General features: G+C 43.2%; 1 protein-coding gene across 16 annotated transcripts in view; it reads right to left on the bottom strand.

Moving 5' to 3' along the window:
* ZMYM2 (zinc finger MYM-type containing 2) overlaps window positions 1-8,369 on the bottom strand; it is a 90,819-nt gene extending 82,450 nt beyond the window's left edge. For 7 of the 16 annotated variants that reach the window (XM_064441207.1, XM_064441216.1, XM_064441213.1 and 4 more), the window contains exons 1-2: window positions 8,264-8,367; window positions 7,160-7,217 (exon numbers count right to left, since the gene is read on the bottom strand). The gene's annotated coding sequence lies outside the window, so the exon portion shown is untranslated. Of the gene's footprint in view, window positions 1-7,159; window positions 7,218-7,530; window positions 7,798-7,982; window positions 8,113-8,201 lie in introns of those variants that run through there. The other 9 variants (XM_064441201.1, XM_064441208.1, XM_064441202.1 and 6 more) reach the window with 7 other exon arrangements.
* Window positions 8,370-20,223: the final 11,854 nt, after the last annotated feature.

Below are 20,223 nucleotides of genomic sequence, written 5' to 3' on the forward strand. Positions count from 1 at the left end.
TTGTTAATTCTTTGGGCAGAAGTACCTGTAATAATGGCCAAACACAGCAACAATGGCAACAATTCCAAGTTATATCCAACATTTTTGTCCAGTAAAAAATAAACTAACAACCTTTGCTATGCTCTTCATTTTCTGTCACTCTTAAATTGCAAGTTTTTTATTACGAGTATTACAGAGAACTTCTCACCTGGCCTTTCTAGATACCACTTGGCTTCTTTAATGAGGCACCATCTACCAGAACAATACCTCACCTTCTGAATGAACACTTTTCAAAAATAACACAACCACCACAAGCAAAAAAAAAAAAAAAAAAAACAACAAAACAAACCCCCCCAAACCCCATGCACACAGAAATACTAGCTATTAATTCAAAAGATGTCTGGTAAACTCTTCCAGGTTAGCAAGAGTTTTTAAACATATATAAGAGTTCTTAACATACCAGGTTGGCATGTTAGTCATCAATTCTTGCTCAAAATGATGAAATTATTTCAGGTTTAACAGAACACTAGGTCTCCTTCCACACACACAGAAAAAAAGAAAAAAAAAAAAGAAAAAAGACACTGATACCACACCAATATATTGCAGCTCTTATCACATGCTCCTAGGAACCAAAGTTACAGACTTCGGCTATGCTAGCCACCATAAAGAGCAAACAAGCTAAACATGAGGGACAACAGATGGAGAGAGGCAAAAAGGAGAATACAAGGAACCAGCACCACCATAAACAATGTTTAGATTTAGTTCTTGCTCTAAGGATGAGGTGTTTGAGTCCCGGAGTGAGAGGAAAGGTGGTGGTTTGGTTTGGTTTTTAGTAGGCTTTGTTTCCTAAAGTTACCTTCTTTCGCATTACCAGGTTGCAACTGCTTTGAAGGGTGCACACAGGGAACTCCTCCAATGACCAGGAGCATCACAGGAGAATAAACAAGTGTTCAACTGCCCATGATGTCACTTTCTAAATAACACTTAAAAACCCATGAACAACAGCAAAAGATACAGCTAAACCCCAACTTTAAATTAAAGGCAAGTAACTTTTTACTTTTACAGCCATAAAATATAAGATGCAAAAAGACTAGACAGTTAAAGCAGAAGACTAGGAAAGCGCTCTTGTTCAGCAGTCTGAATCCATATCAACAGAGCAAGATCATTTTTACCCTATCCATAAGAAAAACTGTTACCACATGATACAAAGACCAAAGGCAAGGTATGAGATTTAGTCATGTGATTTATTAACGTGACGAACACTTAATTGTTTATTAACCATTAAGAGACAGCTTACTACGTGGAAGAAATCTGCCATCTGTTAGAAAAGTAGTGTGTGCTGTGTCTAAAACAAGGGCTAGATTACAGGCTTAAATGAAAGACCTCATGACAACACTGTCCACAAGTGACAGACAGCACAGAGAGTTTTCCTCTGGGGAGGAAGGATTGCCTTTGCAATAGTAGCCTGAGCTAAAGGTCAGCCAGCCACAAAGAGAAGTCAGAAGTACACACCGAGATTTAGCTGGTATAGAAGGCAGCAAGCCTGGAAGAGCGAGAGTCTTGAAGGTCATCCATAGAGAGTGATAGCTGTGTTTATGAATGAGATTAACAAAGTTTTAGATAAGTTTGGTGCAGTACTAGGGGTAAATGCCAAACTGGAGAGGACTTAAAGGGATCTAAAGAAAAGGAACTCCAGAAAGAAGTAACGCTTTCACCAAGGTTAAACTTTCAGGGGGAAGGGGAACAGGAGGATAAAAGCATCATGAGTGGGCTTTTGTTTACAGTTCAGTATGGTGATATTGCACAGAAGAGCCTAAAGGAACATAAGATGCCAATATGCTTCCAACAAGTCTGCATGAGGAAAACAGAACACATCCATGTTTCTAAGAGCGACTATGAGCCACAACAGGCCTAAATTAGAAAATCACACACAGAGTTATTCTATGGATTATGCCAGAATTTTACCACCTTCTTCCAATGCCATCTTTCACAACACAAGAATTGAGGAAACTGCCTGCAGAAACCAATACAAACTTACATAATGCCGCTGTCCTCTCTTAATGATCCGCTTTCTTTGCCAGCCTCCTAAGAGTTAGACTGGTGAGCTGTGGTGCACGTATCTAAGTACAGTCATTGCCCTTTCAGTTAACAGTGTGTGACCAAGTGTACGTCACTACTTCGCACAATCTATTAAACAGGGGAAAAGGTTTGGAATTAAATGACATCCTGCTTAGCATGTGTTAGTAGATATTAAAACTAATGAGTAGGGACTATGCCTGGATAGACTAGATATTTAGGTACTTGCTTTTAGAGCTAGTGATACAAGCTGAAGGATTCTGACAGTCTTGTCAGAGTTAAGGAAAAAAGTTTACGAACCTTAATGTACAGTTAAGTACAGAGTGCCTAATTCATTTATTTTAGGTAAAGCAGTAATATGTTAAGCATTTTAGAAAAACTATCATTTCTGCACAACGGCAATGCATGATTAAGTAGTCTTATTCCAGACAAACTTAAAGCAAACAAAAAACCCTCTACATTCCTCTTGTGCAACTGACACTCAGTATGGTTGGGGAGAGCACCGATAATGTCCGAGTACATCTCAAGTCATTACTGCAGCTACTCTGGAGCACTGAACACTTGCTTCTGCACCCCTGCCCCAGTGATGAACCCCTTCCACCCCCATCAGATGATTCTCCAGTGGCTGATGGTAGAAGGGGCAGAGAAGCAAGTTATCATGAAGGTAGCTCCAAAAGGCTCGGGAAACACAAAGATTGAGTGCTTAAGCATTAGGGCAAACTTACAAGCACAAATACCCTCTTAACACAGAGGAGCTTGAAAAATACATTGGTGGCAATCACATCACTGGAAACTCTCCATTGACCACAAAACTGACCAATCTCTGTTAATTTTAATTATGTTGGACTAGTAGTATCTAAATTTGTCATCTGTATTATAACCATTGATTAAAATAATTTTATTCTGAGAGCAAACTGGAGTAAGAAAAAAAAACTTCCACGCTGACATGTCCAATCCAAGACAGTTATGATTTAACCTGTCTATAAAGGACAGTTGTTGATCTCATCTAATGCAGCTATTTATGTTCTGTACCATCAAATTTTGTGTGTGTGTACAAATCCTACTGAACTCTAGTGGCACAGAGTTTCAGAGAATAAATATTACTTTTGTTTTAAAAATTGGTAATTTCTGGAAGGTGTGGATAATTTCTGGAAGTGGGATAGAAATCATAGAATCATTTAGGTTGGAAAAGACCTTTAAGACCATCAAGTCCAGCCATTAACCTAACACTGCCAAGTCCACCACTAAACCATGTCTCTAAGTGCCACATTCAGATGTCTTTTAAATAACTCCAGGGATGGAGACTTCCCTGGGCAGCCTCTTCCAATGCTTGACAACCCTTTCAGTGAAGAAATTTTGCTTAACAGCCAACCTAAACTTCTCCTGGTGCAGCTTGAGGCCATTTCCTCTCACTCTATTGCTAGTGACCTGGGAGAAGAGACCAACACCCACCTCACTACAACCTCCTTTCAGGTAGTTGTAGAGGGTGATATGGTCTCCCCTCAGCCTCCTCTTCTCCAGACTAAGCAACCCCAGCTCCCTCAGCTGCTCCTCAGAAGACTTGTGCTCCAGACCCTTCACCAGCTTCATTGCCCTTCTTTGGACACACTCCAGCACCTCAATGTCTTTCTTGTACTGAGGGGCCCAAAACTGAACACAGTGTTGGAGGTGTGGCCTCACCAGCGCTGAGTACAGGGGCATAATCACTGCCCTGCTCCTGCTGGCCACGCTATTTCTAATACAAGCCAGGATGCTGTTGGTCATCTTGGCCACCTGGGCACACTGCCAGCTCACTCTCAGCCAACCCACCCAGAGCAGCAATGAATACTCCTTGGCCATCTCAGTGGGGGTAAGGGGTGGAGATCCACATGGAAGCAAAGATGCAAGGCTTGAAAATGCATTAGAAACCACAGAAGCATCCAGAACAGTCACAGGAATTAGGGCTCCTCCCCAAAAAAGGTAACAGGAACAATAGCCCAATTCAAGTACATCTATACCAGTGCACACAGCATGCAACAAAGAGGAGGAGTTGGAACCCACTGTGCAGCTGGAAAACTGATATAAAATCAATATAGTCAGAGTGTTAACTAAAGAGGACATACCATGCAACTGCATTCCAGAAGCCTCACACTACTCCCTTCTACCTAGAATTTCTCTCAGAAATAGAAAACACTATCTGGCAAACTCACAAATCTTGCTCCAAAATGAAGACTTAACATTATCATCTAAATTGAGCAGATCATTCATATACCAAGTTAGAATATACTGCCAGCCATATATGCCAGCAGCATGTAGGGAAGAAAAGCTAACTTTCCTCTGAACTCCAACCTCTTGAAAAGCCAGTTATCCTCCTGGAGCATTCACCTAGAAAGATTAAATCACTGGAACCAAGTTAAAGCTAAAAAGAAGTTGCAAAAAAAGCGCTTTCAACTGCTGAGTTAAACTCAACAATTTCAGCAAACAACACGACTCCTGTGGCATACAGGGCTTTAACAGACTCATGAGGCAAGTATTTCCTCAAACTTCTCAAAACGGACAACTTAGTAGTCTTTTGAACTCCTCTGAACTTCAAATCTCAATCCCTTTCCACAGCTAGGTTATGGTCATTGTTATTTCTGATGTGCATGTCTTCTGGGAAAAAGAAATAGTTCTCCACGAACAGTAGATTTTTCATTAGTGACAATACTTGATATAAATTCTTCTCAGAACTCCTCATTCTGCTTTTGCTCCAGAGTATATCAGTTGGTTGCAAACTCTGACCCAAGATGACCGAACTTCAGTAATTCTGTAAGTAGTCCTCAAAACCAATACTGTAACAATGCAAGACTGTTCATGATGCTATTGGACAAAAAAAGGGGGGGGGGGGGAAAAAGCCAGCAAAACTCTGAAAAACGTTGTACCAATTTTGGTCCCATATCCCTCCATATACTTGAGCAAGCTCTGTAGAAGACAAACTTGCTTTCACTTTTTCACTGGCATTTGTACATTCTTGTCGATGCAAATCCCTCTTAGCATATTTTTCCAGGGTAAGCAATAGTAGAATGCAAGCATATATTTGGGGTCAAAAGAATCAATAATATATAGTAAATTTACTAGATACTCTCAGAGAGTCTTTTATTTTAAAAAGTTTAGTTTGACTACCTAATAATGTCCCATCATCACCTTCATGTCAAACTGTGGCTGAAGAGTTTGGTTCCTAGAGCTGACCTCGCAGCGGTAAGCACTGAATACATTCCCTCACACATCAGCACGGCCAATCACGTGCCACAGGAAACACTTTTTACCTCCAGTCATGTGCTAGAGAAAAGGCTGTACCACCACAGTTGGAGGAGGACAATGTGCCATCTACCAGGATGCTTCTGTGCAAGACAGTTTAATTCACAAACCAGCTGGCAACTGCTTATTGAAGTTTACTGAATCTTAGCTATACAGCTGTTCTTGGCAGTATTCTCATCTTTTCATGGGCAGCCACAAAAAGCTGCAATAATTTTTTCAAACCAGCTCCAGTACACAACATCCTTTTTCACTCCCTTCCAACACAACAGCCTCCCTCCTTCCAAAGCATTATTTGGCTTGATCACTCTTTGAAGTAACTTTTTCAACAGGAAGAAGCATCAGAAAAAACAGAATAGCTGTTAGACTGGAAAATGTAATGAATCAGAAGTAAAATTAGACGGTAGCCTTATACCTAAGATACAGTGAGAGTTAAAATATTACAATTTAAATATTGCAGTAGTAAGTTAAGGTTTAAAATGGACCACTTTATTAATAACAGGCCATACAACCTCTCAGTGTCTTTCATGAGGTTGGTAATTTTAGAAGCTCAGAATAGATCCAAATCTGATGCCTTCCTCCTAAGCAGTGAGGTTTTGCAGAGAACCACTTATTCTTTGTGTATGCAAGCCACCAAAAAGTGACAAAGAAAGTTGCAAGCTATGCAAATCTGGGAAACCTACTATGTAGAATGGCAAGGGAAGAAAAAAAAAAATAAGAAAAAAAAATACTTCAAAATACAAGTGGTGGGGAAGACTACAACACCTGGGTCCCCCCTGTACCCAAGTGAGGAACACAGAGCGCAAGGCAGGCGCTGCCTTTTTGTTTTGTTCTCGGCTGCACGTTACCCACCAGACCTGCCGGGGCCGGCGGCGCTTTCCCCGGCGGCCTCTAGCGGCGACAACCCGCAGACGGCGGCCGCAACCAAATTCGGCTCCCAAAACCTCTCCCCATGGCGCACACCGCCTTACTTTCTCGTTCGCTGCACTACTTGGCGATTTCAGAATCCCCCGTGCAGCCCCCCAAAAGCCCCATTATTAAAAAAGGCGCAAGCCAGAGTCAAATAACACCCCGATCCTACGGAGAAGAATTGGTAATCAGCCTCTCCTAGCCGACCTAACACCCAACAGAGATCACAGTCTGCTTTGCAAATCCCACACTGATGAAAAAACTGAAAATGCTCACTATTAAGAAGCTATGTGTTCCCCCAGTGACCTCCAGCTTTTTGGGGAAGGGGCGAAGCAGATGACTCAGAAGCCTTGCCAAGGCGCACAAACTGCCAAAGGCACCCAACAAAATCACCCAGGCAAATCTGCGGGTGTGAAGAACCAGTCTGAACGCACAAAGGAGAGACACTGGAGTACGCTCTGCAAATTGCTGGGTTATTTTAAACCTCTCATTCCTCTTCTCATCCTCAAGATATGCAGGATGCAGGATTGGAGAAAGAAGGGAAAAATTTAAAGATGGCTAAAGATGTCTCGTCACAGATTTTAATACACACTCTAAAACTCTAGAGGGCACCCGAAATATGCCCTCCCCCTCCCTCCTGAGCCGGGTAACGTGAGCAGCGGCAGCAGCCCGTCGTCTGCTAGCCGGAGTTGGTATTGCAGGAGGGATGTCTGCAGCAGCAGCGCCCACCCCGAGGAGGAGCCGCCTCACAGCCATTACTGGGGCTTCGCCCCAGGGCAGCAGCTGCTGGACCCAGGAATTTCCCCACCCAAGCCTGGAGGCCCCTCCTTCTACCCCTGCCCCCCGAGATATAGGGGGGTTGGTCAAGCCGTCCCTAAGCAGGTCTAGCGGAGACAGAAACAGATACATAAATAACACTCACAATGGAGCTCCCTCTCCTTGTTGGTCTCTGCCAAGGCTGCACCAAACTGGGCTGGAGCCTAAGGGAAAGACATGGGGTTAAGATGGGGCAGCGAGGAGCAGGCAGCGCCTCCAAGCACCGTTTCCTTTGCCGGGCCAGGGCAGGACCGCCTGCATCACCCACAACTCCCCTTTAATCTCAACCTTTAAAATAAATATATAAGAAAAAAAATTGCCCTCGCCGGGGGCGGTGGGGCATTCCTCAAGCACACCCACGCCGTTGAAGGCGGGGGGACAAGGAGCCGCCCCAGGCGCAGCTGCACCGGGGGCATCTCGGCGCGAGTGCGGGGGGGAAAGGCAGCAACGGCACCCACGGCGGGGGGCAAGTATTACCTGCTAACTTGCCTAAGCAGCCCTGAAACGGCGCCCCGGGGGGTGTCGAGGCCCTCAGCGGCGGCGCCTCAGCGCCAGGCGAGCGCCTCGGCCCCCCGCAGGCTCCCGCGGCAGTTGCCCCCGGTCTCGGGTTTGCCCCCCTGCAGTCGGCCAGCAGCACTGCCGCCTCCTGTCCGCCATTAGAGAGACCCAGCCAAACAATACGGGAGGGGAGCAGCGACGGCGGCAGGATCCGTGAAGCGCCGGGCAGGGAGACACCCGCGGGGGGGCGGCGAGGGCGGTGGGTGGGGGAGGCACTGGGGCAGAACAACAGCCGAGGGCCCGGCGGGGAAAGGAGGGTGGGAGGGAGTTAAAATAGGTGGCGCTAAACCAGACCCGGCCCTTCCCCCAAATGCCCCTGCCCCCCCCCCGGGGCTGCCCCCGGGCACCCCCCGTTTACTCCCGTCGCCCACCTCCAGGCCACGATGGTCATCGGCGGGGCTGCCCCCGCTGCTACCCGCGACCCCTCCGCCGCCGCGAGAGGTGGCGGCGCGGTAGCGACGACACCGTGGGGTACTTAGCCCGGATAGCTCGGAGGCACGGCGGCTGCTCTCCCATCCCCGCCCTGGGGGCAGTTCCGCGCCGCCAACCGCCCGCCAGCCCACCCCTGAGGCGCAGCACCCCCACCTTACCCGACTCCCCACCGCTCGCAGGCGCGGACACCCCCCCACCCCCCCGCGGGGGACGCACGCACTCTGCGCTACTCCTCCGGCGTCTCAACTCTAACTCGGTCCAGTCCCGGGCGAAGCGCAGCTGCTAGCGAAGGGGAGGAGGAACCGGGCCAAGCAAGCTCGGGGGAGATCCGCCTCCCTGCCCCGCCATTGGCTCCCCCAGAGGGCGGGCTCTCGCGCTGGTCCAGCGGAGTGGGTAGCCCTCCCATCCATCAGAGCCGCCCGCAGCCGGTTGACCCTATAAACTGCCAATCTTCCTCCTGGACATGCCCGGGGTTCTTCCCACTTTGATCCATCAGGTTTGAGGAACCCGGATCGTTGCCCACCGGCTTGTTAGCCGCGTCCGAGGGCTGCGCTCCCGCTTCCCCCGCGCAGCTGTTTGACAGCAGCAACTTGCAGAAGTTTGCTCTGTCGCCGGGCCGGGCGCTTCGCCGGCAGGGAGGTTGCGCTGCCCATCCCAGCCTGGTGCTCGGTCCCTGTGGACGCCACAGCCCCGGCCGTGGGGCGCGGGTTCACCTCTCGCTCTCCGCCCCTCGCCACTGAGCGATACGGCTGGCAGGGCTCCTCCGTGGCCCTCCGAGAGGTCTCACCCTATTCCTTCTCCCAGCAGGGCTTTGAACCTGGGGCCATTTCCATGAGGGACAGAGCGTGGATAATGGAAGCGCTCCCCCAGGGGAAAGGGAGAGAGCGCACGTATCCCAGGGAGGGCGCCTCCCCCGCGCCCCCGCAGCCTGCCCCGCCGAGCAGCGCCTCCTTGCTGCCCTCGCCCTAGGACGCCCTCCTGCCCCCACCCGCTGCGGGGGAGGGCGCCATGTCAGCCGCCGATAGGGCTCCTGGAGGAGCTGCTGGTGGTGGTGGTGGTGGTAGCAGTGGTGGCGTCCTCCATTTTGTCGGAAGCTGCTGCGGGGAGCTTGGGACCAATTCAAACCAACGTGAGGCGCAGCGGGGCGTCCATTTGAGGCGCTTCTGCCCGGCTCCCCGCGGGGTGAGGAGCCAGGTGCCCCCGGCACTGCCGCGGGGTGGGTACCAGTGCTCCCGGCGACCAGGCGCCGGGAGCCAAGCTCTCCGCCCGCCCTCCGCCAAAATGGAGGATGCGCACTTCCCTTGCGCGGCTCCTTCCCCCCGCTCGGGCCATGGCAGTCAAGCCCGCTCTTTCGAGGACTTGGGGAGCTCAGCCAGCCCTGCTACGTGCTAGTCCCACTCTTCCCCTTTTACTCATCCTCCTCTGCCCAGAAGAGGGAGAGCGAGCGAGCAAATACCCGCCCTGCCTCTTCTAGCCGGTATCAATTCGTGTCAACCACGCGGAGTAGTGTCCCCTGGAGAGAGGCTCTTGCATGTGCAAGGAGCCAGGTTCAAGCCGCTGGCGCCATTTCCAGGCCGGAGCTGGGAACCTCTCTCGGGATCAGCTTGGGTAGCCTGCAGAGTAGCCTTGCTTTTGGGCGGTGCAGAAGTCACTTAAGGGCTGGCTCCTTCTTCCACCACCCTTGATGTGTTTGGTTAATAATTTTCATGTGTGGGAGAGACCAGAAATTTTCTATCTCCTATTGTCACAACAATACATCTGCTTTCTTCCTTATGGTCCCACCCAGAGACACAGGCTTCAGTCAACAACTCAAGCCAAAAGCTTCTCAAACACTGTTACTGAATGTTGTTGAGGAGAATTAATGTGGGTTTTTTTCTGCACATTCCTAGCCATCACATGAAGCTTGGAAGGGCTGCTCGGTGTGGGGGGGAGACAGTTACCTCAAGGCTCGTGGCAGCTTGCACTGCCATTGCTCATACCTGAAAGAAAGGTGAGCTGATGGCAAAACAGTTCTAACACAACCACTGCCAGGGAAGAAAGTGCCGTGGAGATGAACCACCCCTGGTTTTGAAGGTCTCCTCAAAGTTGCCCTTTAATTCATAAACTCTATTCTACAGCATCACACTTGTTCAGCTAATTGTGTTCATATTAACCAGACGGCTGTTGAAATTTCAACATTAGATCTCATGTGCTCCATCAGGTCACCTGGCTCCTGACCATTTCCATTATTAGGCTTGAACATCATCTAGGTTGGTAAAAGTCAAAATCATGTCAAGTCATCCTCCACATTACATATTTTCCAACCTTTCGAGTTGCATATCTCAGGAAGATGCTGTTTGTTCTACAACAGTGCTTGCCTGTAAACATTTAAGTTCTGAGGAAGTTCAGAAAGAAATTAAAGAGGATTTAAACACCTGATTTTGAGAACTTTGATGCCTCCAGAGGTGGATGGTAGAAAATGAATGGTTTTCTAATTTAGAACATGTTAAGTGAAAGCTATCATAACTCTTACTAGTCATTAAAGAAAAAAACCAAAGAGCACCTTCCTCTTACCACTGCGTTAGGAATAGACATTACCTAACAGTGTTATCTAGGACTTTTATGTGGCAATGTAGCAATAGACCATTTTCATTAATGTTTCAGATTATATAGTTCAAACAGAAATTTTAATGGTTTTGGTTGCAATTTTGGAACTGTACTGAAATGTATTTATATATAAAAGTCTATAACTCCAGAGAACCCTTGTCCCCCTATAGACATGTAACCTTATTTTTGAATTTGTATGTTCAAATGTAGACAAAAATAATGAAATACGCCATGATTTTTCTATTATTTTTTCAACTGACATCAGGAACAAGGAGGAAAATGTTCAGACACCTATGTAAATTCCTCTTAATCTGTAAAACCATGTATAATTCAGATTATTTTTAAGAGTAATCCAGATCAAGTAATTATGTTTTATGCTTTGGAAGAGTTAGCATTAACTTGAACACAAAGCAGTAAAATCTTTTTGTGAACACCAGAGATCTAAAACGAATGTATTTATAGGCTCCATACCACTGCTTTCATGGACAGGCCTGATGTCAGCAACTTCACTAAAAAATGTCAAATGTATTGACTGGCAGTAGATAAATTCAACAAAGCTGAACCAACAGTATACGCAATGACTTACAAGAGAGACATCCTTCTATCTGTCATGGAGTAAAATTGTCTCAAAAAGCAGTCAACTGTATTTGAATTGAGAAGGAGTAATCTGATATATTTTAAAGAGTTTATGTTTGAGCAGGAATCTTAAGAACACTACCAAGCCAACCCTCAAGTGATGCATAGTATATTGTAGGGACAAAATGAACATAGTTTAAAGCTACCTCCTGTTATCAGCGATATTTATGTATGATAAAGAATAGTGACATTTGTTCCAGAATTAGAAGGAAACATATTCATTTGACTGAAGGACTTCTTCAGCCTGAACACTTTTAGCTTTACATCTATCTAATTGTTTGGGTGTCTAGAACAGAATTCTGAGGAATGAAGAGGAAGTACTTGAACAAGATGTCTTTTACTACTTCATATATGTAAGACTTCAAAAGTAGAGGTTCATTAAACCCTTTAGAACACAGTTTATTACAACTGATTTGACGATTGGCTGGGAAAAAAATTGTGTTTGGAATGCAGATAAAAATGACATTTATAGAAATGTCTGTGTGTTTCCACCACCTCTGGAAGTGAAAATGGAGTGTAATCCATGGTATGTGACCCCAAAATTTCTTCAATGTCATTGTTGTCTTCTATACTGCCCCACCCCCCAAACCTTGTAATCTCTGCTTTACACAGTTCTATTTATCCTCTTGATCTTATTCTTTTCTCTACTTTCTTCCCCTACCATTTTTGCCAATGTTTCTCTTTCTTTCTGTCCTTAATCTCACTTATTTTGTCTATTTCGCCTCAATCCCCCTTGGCCATCACAAAGAAGAAATATCTCAACAAACTGTATTAGCTGATGGAACATGGTGTGTTCTTCATGGTCGTGGCAATAGTGGAATTCTTGTCTACTAGCTGGTTGCCCAATACAACTTCAAGAAATAATAGTGGGAGGAAAAAGATTAAAAAACCAATACCAAACAAAAAGTATCTTAAAAAAGAATCTTAAAACACCTATGATCAGTCACATCTCAATCATTTTGTTTTCATTATATAATGTTCCCTCTCTTGGTGTTGCAATTTTTGAGTTTCATTAGGCATTGTAGCTATTCTTTATAGACTAAATTTCTTAATTAAAAGATACCATATATGTGTATATGTTTGTACTGTACATAACAGAACCCATACTATTAAAAATCTGAAAAAAATTGCTTTCTACAAAACATTACCTGGGGTTTTCATTATAGTTGTTGAACTACTTATACTTTGCATAATAACTATAAACAAATCAATATGCATCTATAAATAAATTGCATTCAGCTGTTTAATTTGCAGCTTATTTAACCAAAAGTGATCTTTCAAAAGGTCAAATAATGACACAATTTACACTATCCAAAAAGATTACTATTCTTTGCATGATATGTCTTCAAATTACCTTTCTGCCACATCCCATATTTCAGTTTTGAAAAAGTAAAGAATAACTTATGTTCTGCACTGGGCAACCTCCCCACAGAAGACATTGCCATACAGTAAAGGCTAAGAATGTAATACCCAATATAGTGTTATTCTGAAATCACTTGCAGTGAGTTTCCAACAATCAACTTAATTTTTGCTTGCAAAATAATTTTTATCAGTTTTTAAACATTTGAGGGTTTTAGTTGGTTAAATCTCTTGTCTTTATGGAGAAGGAATGACAATGTAAAACAGAATATAGGACCTTAACACTGGAAGAGACTCCCTAGGTCGGTGAGTCCAGTTTCTTGCTATTACAGGAAACTGTGACATATAATCCCTTCCAGAAACTTTTCAAGCTCCATCTTAATGGTAGTTTGATATGTTTACCCCCTACTCCTGTTGCAAATCTGTTCCAGAACTACATTGTTTTGGTGTTTAGAGACCTTCTAATTTCCAGACTAAATTTATTCAAGAATCCATTATCCATTTGTTTTTGTGCCAGTGTTCGTCCCTTGGCTTAAACAGCTCTTCTCCCTCCCTAGTGTTTACCCCTGATATATTTATAGACAGTAATCATATTCCCTCTCAGCCTTCTTTTGCTAGACTAAACAAAGATCTTTTAGTCTCTTCTTGCTCAGCAGATCTTCATTCCACTGGTCATTCTACTAGCCTATATTGCCATCTGTCCCAGTGTGAACCTATCTGTCTTTAATGTGGGTTGAAATTCCCATAATATTCCATTTTAAACTGAATTGTTACATTGTACAGTACATTAATATTTCCATAGCTCCATATCTCCATGAAATATCGCAGTGTTGCATGTGCAGTTGCCTTTTTGCACAACTACATTATATAGCCACCATCTATTCTAGTAGTACTTATGTTCTTTTCTACACCACTTATTTGCTGGGAAGGTTCTCTGCTAACAGCAAAATATTTGTTAGCCTCCAAGTGTGTGACCTTGCATTTTGTATTACAGCAGTTTGTTTTATTTCCATTAGTTAAATCATCAAGGTCATTCATTGTTTTTCCATATGACATCCCACTGCAGCTGTGTTGATGATGCTGCCTAATTTTGTGAAACCAGACAATGCAATAAGCTTATTTTCTCTTCTTTACCAAACAATAAGATCAATTCCAAGAATAACTTCCAAAGAAATCTACTAGCAGATACTCTCCAATTTGACATTCTCCTGTTCAGTACTGCCTGCTGCCATTTCTCTCATTCTGCTCTGGAAAATATAATCTCTGTGCTTCTTGATGTGTAGCAAAGCTTTTTTGCTAGTCAGTCCCTCTTTCCCTAAAAGCTGTCTACTTATTCTCAATTATCCTTTTTATGCACTGTGTTTGCACCTGCCCCATGAAGAAACAGCAAATAATTTCCATTTCAAACTCCTAATCTCCTCAGTTCAGTTGACTTGATTAACTAGGTCCCTTAGCTTACCAAATCTGCCTTATGAAATCAAGAGGCTTAGATACAGACCTGCTTTTGTTTTCTTTCCATGCAATATACACTAAATCAACTTTAGGATAATTTTCGACAACTAGCTTTTCTATACTGTCCTCAAACTATAAGTCCAAGTCTAAAATACCATCATTTCATGTTGGTTTAGTGACATTTTGCTGAGAAAACCTGTCAGCTATGACATTCAGCTATATTTGGGATCCTGCCACCATTATTAACATTTGTCCTCCGATTAAGTAAAAAAAAAAGCTAATAGCTTTTTGCCTCCTTAGTGAGTTTAAGCGACTTATGTGTCAGACAGGTACCAAAGTGCCTCCAAAGACAGCAGAGAAGAGCGTGCAGCCTGAAGGAGGACAGAATATCTCCATTGCAGCAGGAGGATTTTGTTGCATGAACCTAGCTTCTCATCTTAGCATAACCTATCTTTGGAGCAACATCTGTGTATGTATTAATATATATGAAGAAAATCCCTTATTCTTTCTAAATCCAATTGCTTTTTAGGTTTTCATTAGTGGATCTCAAAAATTATTTGATCACAAATGTTAATCAAATACTGGATTTGGTAAATCAAACCTTTCCTAGTCTCCTCTTGAACAAGATCTTTCTACTTACGGGTTGAAGATCTCCTCCTGTGGGGTCTCTAAGAAGAGTGTTGAAAGAAAGGGCTTCAGTATACAGGAACCTTGAACTCTTTCCTTCCATTAATTTTAGAATGTAGTATTCCTTTATCTTCCCAGTGTTTCTCATACTGAGGAGCTTGTATAAGATCAGGCTCCGTGAGGCTTCATGTGTGGTTTCTCCACAGGCAAGTTGCTGCATGATAAAGCTGCTACCAAAAGTAGCAGTCCTCTCCTCTCCTCAACGACTGGCTACAAATTTCTGTCAACTTTCTATGACGACATGAGCGTTCATGTGGTTAACAACTGGCCAATTTCCAGTTAGACCAACATGTTGATCTCTGCAGGTGCAATCAGACAAGTGATAGTGCCGGATCAGGGGGCACAGTGGGAAGCACAGGGGAACAATGTATATCCCATTAGTGAAACTGCACTGCTCATCTGCATAAATCAAAGAATCAAAGTGATGCTACATACATGACAAGGAATGAGTAGGTTCTGACTGGTGATCTGGCTTCTGCTTTATCTCAGTAAGATTCACAATGTAGTTTTTAATTAGTTATTAACATTGTTTAGAGATGGCTGAGAGGAAAAAAACTGCAAAATATGAAATTGTGAAGTGCATTCTATTTCATAACGCTTAAAATTGGTCAGTTTTTAAAACATTCTTTAAGAAATTTCTTGTAAGAAATTTAACTCAAAAATCAAACTATTCAAAATCATAAGATTCTTTTACTGCAAATCACTGTGATGTTAGTTTTGACAATACTTTGACACATACTTTCTAGACAAAACTTGGAAAATCTAATTTTTTGCAAACATTTTCGTTTTCAAAGCAAAGCCATTTTTCTTCTGTTTCATTCAAAGTGTTTGAGCCTGTTCTAGCACTGAACACACTTGCTTTTTTAGGCAACTTGTCCTTTTCTGTCAGATGAGGACTGTGCCATGGTCATCAGTACCTTCAGACTGGATTAATGCATTGCTGTTTTATATGCTAAAAGGTCATTTGGAAAAATTAGTTAGGGCAGGACACAGGAAATTTACTACAGGATCTTTCCACTAGGCCTTCATTGAACTATAAGGTGGGTGGGAGAGTATGGTAAACAGCACAGTCCCTCCCTTGCCATGAGACTCAAAATATGTGCCAGACAGTGCCTTGCAAATGGGAAGGATCCAACCCTACTTTCCACAAAGATAAGATTGTGTGATAAGGCTCTCATAAGACTCCTTACTGACCTTACCATTTCTTCCTTTAAAATGACTGCAAAATGAGACTTTGACTTGTGTCCAGAAATCTAAAATTATTGTTCTTTAAACATCTGTCATCATATTGCAGTCTCTTTTCCACATACCCAAAAATTTTCTTCCTTCTTTGCTGCATTAACTAGTGCTTGATCCTCAAGTGCAGTCCCTTCATGGGTATACCCCCAACCCCAGTTCTGAATCTGTTGTGGTATTCTCTATTCTGTGGTTCTCCAAAGGTCTATCACTCCCTTTTAACTTTATAGTGTTTCTTAAGTTACCTTCCGTCCAATCTCTTGGTCTTACTCTAAAACTATAATCTTGTTTCACAAGCATTTATTTATTTTTTTCTAAACCATTCTTGTGCTCTCCATTATAAATAAATATGTTATACACAAAAAAGTAATTGAAACAATAATAAGTTCAGCTTATGTTCAGCTCAACAGGCAGCTCCTCCTCCCACTTTGTCAGCTTATGCTGAGTCAGACTCAAAAATCCCCATCCTGTGATCCCACCTCCAGACCTGCTCCTATGCTCTCCACCCCTTGAACTAGTTATTAACTGGCAATGCACATTTGAGTGTATGCATTATGTCATATTCCCAAATTACACTAATACTCCTTTTTCAAATCACGTCTGTCTCATTCAGCATATGAAGTGAATGACATTCATGCATACCCTTCAACATTTTTTTTATCCCCATGTTAGGGAATTCAGTTCATGCTTTTTTTAAGAAACACCATTCCATGTTCTAAATAATTTTCCTTGGGATGGTGTAATCCTGGATGTATGTATATACTAGGGAACAAGAGTCTGGTGTGCAAGCACAGCTATGTACAAAGGGGTCTGGGGGTTTGGGTTGGTGGTAATCTCAATATGAGTCAATAATGTGCCCTGGCAGTGAAAAGGTATCCTAGCTGTATCCTAGGGTGCATTAGGCACAGTATAGCTAACTGGTCAAAATAAGTGATTGTCCCACTATACTCAGCATTGATGTGGCCTCACCCTGAGTAGTGTGTGCAGTTTTGGGCTCCACAACGTAAGGATAACAGTATATTAGAATGTGTCCAAACGAGGGCAACAAAGATGGTAAAGGGACTAGAGGGCATGACTTAATAGGAGCAGCTGAGGACACTAGGTTTGTTCAGCTTAGAGGAGACTGAGGGGTGACCTCATTGCTTTCTACAACTTCCTCATGAGTGGGAGCAGAGAGGGAGGTGCTGATCTCCTCTCTCTGGTGTTTGGTGATAGGACGTAAGGGAATGGCTTAAAGCTGTATCAGGGTAAGTTCAGATTGGATATCTGGAAAAAGTTCTTCACTGAGGGCATGGTCAAGCACTGGAACAAGCTCTCCAGGGAAGTGCTGATGGCCCCAAGCCTGTCAGTGTTCAAGAAGCATTTGGACAATGCTCTTAGACATATGGTTTAACTTTTAGGTTGCCCTGTGTGGAGTCAGAAGGTGGACTCAATGATCCTTATGGGTCCCTTCCAACTCAGGATATTCTACGATTCTATGATTCTTTTGACACTTATCGCTGGCTTCACAAACATTAGTCCATTTATCCCCATTTTACACAAAGAACTACAGTACAATTATATTAGTGTCAAAAATATGTATTGTTTTGTCTGCCTGTTTTGGATGGGTGCATTTGACAAGGATATAGCATTTATTTTTACACTTCATTTGTCAATCACATCTGACAACTTCGCTTGCAGTTGAGAAGTCTCCTGATCATGAGCTGGGTACCTAAGAAGTGAAAACCACATATGTCTCATCGCCTATCCCAAACCTGAATTAAATGTGTTTCAGCCTCAAGCAGGATTAATTGAAATGGGTCAAAGAGATAATCCAGTTGTTCAGGAGTTACTCTTCTGTCCAAAACACACAACCAACCTTTTCTTCTTGAAATCTTCTGCCTCAGTCACTGTACTGTGTAGCTTTTGTACTAGATGAGGAAGGGGTCATAAAAACAACTTGCTATTTCATGACATCGTACTCTGAACACTACATATCTTGTGTACTGAAGGAAGGAATGGCCTGTGGTAAAAATAGTATGTCATCTCATAAATAAAAGACTGTATCACAGCCTATGTACTCCAGGAGTTTGAATTAAGTTTTCACAAGCAGCTTGAGTTTGAGTGATCTCTACTTTTTGAATGTTTTAGGTCTCTGTAATGTTAGCATTCTCCAAATTACTTGTAGGAGGTAACTTCCTAAAAGGCAATCTAGAATAACAACCATCAGAAATTCTATTTTCCTGAAGCAAATTTACACCCCTGGGGCTCATCCAGAAAGTTCAAAACCCAGGAGCTTCTAGAACAAATTCTGGTGACACGAGCTAATAGCAAATAAAAGCAGGAGAAAACTATCATCCATTAATTCTGTGCAGCTCAGTCACTAGGGAGAGATAAACTAATATTTTATGTTGTCTCTTTATCAGCTAACTCAGGAATTCTGGATCTTAATCTGCATTCAAAAGGACCATGCATTCCTTTTTCTTCTCCATCGCTACCTGCCCTGCAGCCTATGTCTGAGTCTTCCATTTTCTCACATATGTCCTAACTTCCTGTCTGATGATGCACATCCTGGCACATCTGAGGCTTCCATCCTAGTCCCATATCTCTTTGAAATATTGTTCCAGCTCCCACCCTTACCTCATCTCAGTAATCATTCAGTCCCCTCAAGCACATCTTCTCACATTCCCATACTGCAGCACCACTTCCCTGCTCTCAGTTCTTGGCATTATAGCACACTGTTCAGGAACAATCACAGAGTCTGAACCTCAGACTGGAGCATATCAGTATAGATGGAATCTAAGAATTTATCAGTCACAAGCTAACTTATGCAAACAGAGAATTTTCAGGCTTACAGGAACATAGAAACATAAAAGCAGTCAAACCAAAGGTCTAGTTAGCCCAGGATCCCATCTCTCGCAGTGGCCAATGGTGGACACGTAGAGAACAGCAGAAGACAACAACAGAGTCAACCCTCCCCAAATATTCTCTCAGCCTTCAGCTTACAACTTTTGCAAATATAGGTTAGTGGATAGAGATCAGGAAGGAGAGACATGGGAAACAGTGGGTTGCTTATATTACCATGGATCATAGTTGTTAAATACATAGGTTTCAAGGTTTCTTCTGGAACAAATAGTAGGTACTTATGGATTTCTATGGGCTCTGCCCCATGGCTTTTGGATAATGCAGTTACCCATGTGTCACATTTTAAAGATTCAGGATTTCAAGATACCTAACATTGTCCATATTATCAAAACAACCCCAACCAACCTGAAGTCATTGTTCTGCTAGAGAACAGATGACCCACTGAGGTAGGCGGCTTGTTTCTCTACTCAGGTAGAAGTGAGATACCAGCTAGACAAGGAAGAGGTAGAACTTTGGTGTAACACATGAGAGAGGAAGCTTACAACCAGATAACCTACAAGAGAAAGCTTCATTTGAACTTAAATACACTTTATCATAAATCCCTTTACAAAAAAAAAGCCAATTGCCATAAATTTAAACTCTCTGCTGTTTATGGAGCTTTAATTTAATGGGAAAGTGTTAACAGATACATTTTACTGATTGAAAAAATACAGATTTGACTCTATTTCTAGTTGTGTTGGTAAAACAGAAGTAGAAGTATGGAACAGAAGTAAAACTATGAAGACACCTGTGAGAAAAGATCATAGGCTGGAAACTTTGCTATACAAAGTCACTTTTCAACACACACAATTTAAAATGGCTAGAGATAATGAGTGGAAAATCCCCATTATGAAGAGCTCTCCATCAGCAGACAACTAGGGAATCAGAGAGCAGGAATTCATGTAATCATGTAATTCATGCAGTCTGGGAATGGGAAAGAAATGAGTATCAGAGTTTTCTTACACTATACCTGATGGGTCACTGATAATAGCAGCAACACTTATGATGGCATAACTTAAAGAAACTCTTGTTTTAACTCTGTGGGGACTCAGAAGTAGGAGATGAGAAGTCACTTTCCACTGTACACAGGAGCAGCACATAACACAATGTGATCCAGTGAGACATTTATGAAATGTAATAGTGGGTCTTCCTTGTTTTCTGACTATAAGCCAGTTAATACAGTTAATCTGTAAGGGCATGTCACTCACATAGAATGATAAAATCACGTAGTAAGAGAGCGCAAGGAAGAAATAGGCATTTTAATATTTCTACATACAAGCTCATCAGCTGGGAAGAAATTTTACCATCTTTAAGAGTGCAGGTGCTCTATCCTGGCCAATG

The sequence above is a fragment of the Phalacrocorax carbo genome, chromosome 1 (assembly GCF_963921805.1).
Source record: "Phalacrocorax carbo chromosome 1, bPhaCar2.1, whole genome shotgun sequence".
Lineage (NCBI taxonomy): Eukaryota > Metazoa > Chordata > Aves > Suliformes > Phalacrocoracidae > Phalacrocorax > Phalacrocorax carbo.